Here is a 3,596-nt window from a genome sequence, read left to right on the forward strand (position 1 = left end):
TTTTTCTCATATTAAAACACAGATGTCTGATTCACTTCCAGTTTGTTTATTGTTTCCAGCAAAGAAAATAGCAAAGAAAAAATAAATTCATGCCAGTGGACACCATGGGGGGAAGTGGAATCTGGAAGTCATGAGTTTTATGGGAAACATGGGCTTAATTTCGCAACCAGCAACAATACTCCTACTGTGAGACAGAAACTAAGAGTAGAGGTATCATAACTGAAGACTCATGTGAATTATAATTCAGATTTGAGTTGATTTGTCAATGACACATTAACATGTAAGTGTTTTGCTGTTATTATTCATACCACAGTTTTGTTTTAGCTTTTTTACATCATGAAATGGTTCCTTACATTTGTCGAGACTGCGCTTCTTTTCTGCAGGAGAAAAAAATAAAAAAATTTCACAATCAACATTGTCTTGGGATAACGCTCTGCAAAATGCTGGTCTAAAGTTTTGCCTTTGTTTTGTCTTTAGTAGGTATACCTTTATTGACCTGGCACCCATGGCTGCTTCGGGTTCCTGGAAAAGAACATAAAATGATTGCATGATTATAGAGGAAGGAAAAACATTCTTCACATACACTGAAGGTGTCAAAGAACAAGTTTTTGACTAGCATGTGTGGAAAACAAAGGTGTGACCAAGTAACTATCTTAAGGCAGGCGTGGGAAAAGACTCATTGATATTTAAATGTCAGACAAGCAGATAATAGAAGATGTTTTGTTAATGTTGCGTCATCTCCCTGTGTTTGTGTCGGTTCTCTCTGGGTTCTCAAGCCTCCTCCCACAGTTCAGAGACATGCACATTAATACGTTATTTCGCAAAAATAAATTGGCTGAAGGCCAAAGGAAAAAAAAAAACTGCCTCACAATTTTGAGCCAAAATGATCACAATGTGGAAAAAAGGTATTACAATATTTTACATATTTTTAGAGTCAAACCCAGAAATTCAAAATTAATTTCACACCTCTCATCTGACTGAGACTGAGAGATTTGGACCAAGATTTTACTAAACCTGATCTCATACATGCAATAATCTCAGATGATCTCTGTTAATGCAGGTGACTTCAGTAGCACATATGAGGACTTGTGAATTGACTTGGACGACACTGTTGTTGAACAAGAGTTAATTTATCTTAACTTGAACTTTCAAGTGGAGAAATGTTAAGTAAAAAAAAAGGGTTAGTAGTAGGCTACATAAGACAATAAAAGACAAGCCTTATGCAGCCTGCACCTTAAAATATTTAATAATTAGTATAAATGTTTAAAATGCTTTTGATATAACTTTGGTAAGAAAATGAAAACTTCCACATCATTTGAATAGTCAACTTGCTGAAATCCTTGAATCTTGACTTGCACTCTGACCACTGGGTGTATGTTTGATATTTTGAGATTTGACTTAAACATGCATCAAAACATTCAAACACAGTTCAGACCCCAAATCCTCTAATTTATCAGTCTGTTGAGTTTTGTTTAAAAAAAAAAAAAAGTTTAATTGGCTTTAAAATGCAGCAGTCATCCCTGATATGTAGCTACTCTAAATGACTTTTAATTATATTTCAGTGAGATGTCATTGCTGTAGTGTTCCTGGAGATGAGACAAGTCTCTTTTCTATCTTTTCTATCTTTTTTATTTGATTTTCTGTGGCGCCCTTCTGTTTTTGAGCATAGCTTTGGTAATTGTGTCCTCTAAACAGAGCTTCTTTTATTCTTTTTTTCAGAAAACAAAAACAACATGCAGAGCTCACCACTTCCTGCATGCCTGGGAATTATCCATGGGAAAGATTTACTCTTACTTCTGCAGATACAAGCTTTCATAAACAGTGTAGAGACTCATTACCAAAGACATATCAGCTGAACATAAGAAATCATGCATTGGTGTTCATGCATCTGTTGCACACATAGTTTCTGTTAAATACCTGCGACACAGCATCTCTCCTGGAAATGACCAGAGCTCCTCGGGCCTGTGCTGGAAGCCAGATGCAGAGACAAGCCCCCAGCAGCAGGGCTCTCCACGCCACTGTCATTCCTGTGAAAGAGAGCGGCTTCTCCTCCGGCATGACTGAAAACAAGTGTGTAAGGAATTCAAGGCATGTGGGGATCAAGTAAGAGTTATACTCCGCCCTCTCTGTCCTGCAGGAGGATGGACCCTCCTTGTCACCGCCTCTTCTAGTATATTTCAGTCAGGCAGTGTACGTGATTTCCCATAAACTGGTGTGAATGGATGAGTTTGTGCAGGGGCAGCCATCAAGTCCAAACATGTCTCTCCAGTGCTTTATTTCTGCTGTGTAGCTTACTTGTTGTTTAGAGTTCAGCTTTTAGGTTCTATAAACAATTGGGCCTCATTCACCAATATCTTCTGAAGAATCTTCTTAGATTCTTTCTTCAGTCATTCTTAAGAAAACTCTACATCAGATTCATCAACGTGGTCTTAAACCGCAGAATTACCTTTACCTTTACACTACAGGTGAATAGGGTAAAAATTTTAACTAACAGATATCACCATGAAACTTCCCAAGTTTATGACTTACATTAAGACGAATATTTTTTGTATTAAAAGTTTTGTCAAATGTTATGTTTAAATATGTAAATGAGGCAATATTTAAAGGGACAGTATGGGACTTTATTGGCTTTTTATTGACAAAAATCAAATATCGCTTTCATGAATAGGGTTAATTCAGGTATATTGGGACAATTTTTGTAAATTCATTTTCTGAGCCATTTTTTGTCATCAAGATTAATAAATAACCCAACAAATGAGATATGTCTGGATTCCTCTAGGTGTCTGCATTCTTTATGTGAAACAATTATGTGCGAAAATTATTTTGTGAGAGCACAGCACTCTATTTTAAAGGTTTTGACACAAAACTATTTTTTTGCAACTTGTTTGGTAAATTGGGACAGTAGGTTTGGTCATTTGGGACACGGGCTTGTGCAATGGGATATTGCATGGAGCTGCAATTACATTAAAAAAGACATGAATAGATTGCTTATTTATGTATATTAGGCCTATAGCCTATTATTTTTATGTTGTGTATTGTTTATAATCTTGTGATTTGTAACCAAATCAACCAAATATATGAATTATTTCAACAAGCAGCAGATTCAATAGCCTAAAACATATTGTGAGCAGACTATTGACCTCAGGAGAAGCAAGCATGTTTTTAAAAAATACATTTATTTTTATATTTTGTTAAATATAAATATATTAAATAAAGATAACTCATGACATAATAAGAGATAAAACAATCTGACCTATTTTTGAACGTCACTTCACATATTCAACATTAACCGCTGATTTGATATTCTGAAATGTACAAAGGTAGGCTACTTGTTTTCCCTATATGTGTAAGAATTTCTCACTTTTAAGCATGTAAGATATGACTACACTATTGAAATATTTCAATATAAACCCAGAAACACTGTCCCAAATAACCTGAACATGCTGTCCCAAGAAAATGTCCAAATTAAGAAAATGTAAACATCCTCACAAACCAATGTTTGTTTATTTTAGTGCACCAATGCATCACACATCTTAATATAACTTTCATACCTACAGTAAGTCATACAAATGTAATAGCCTTATATTAAATTCCAA

General features: G+C 35.1%; 1 long non-coding RNA gene across 1 annotated transcript; it reads right to left on the bottom strand.

Moving 5' to 3' along the window:
• Positions 1–229: 229 nt before the first annotated feature.
• LOC146959868 (uncharacterized) lies at positions 230–2,577 on the bottom strand. Its single transcript, XR_015035576.1, has 3 exons — positions 1,918–2,577; positions 487–522; positions 230–377 (listed from the first exon to the last, which is right to left on the bottom strand). It is a non-coding gene; the product is annotated as an uncharacterized LOC146959868 (long non-coding RNA).
• Between the last annotated feature and the right edge of the window lie 1,019 nt (positions 2,578–3,596).

The sequence above is a fragment of the Trachurus japonicus genome, unplaced genomic scaffold (genome assembly GCF_045865225.1).
Source record: "Trachurus japonicus isolate A0001 unplaced genomic scaffold, Traja_1.0 AP030986.1".
NCBI classification, from domain to species: Eukaryota; Metazoa; Chordata; class Actinopteri; order Carangiformes; family Carangidae; genus Trachurus; species Trachurus japonicus.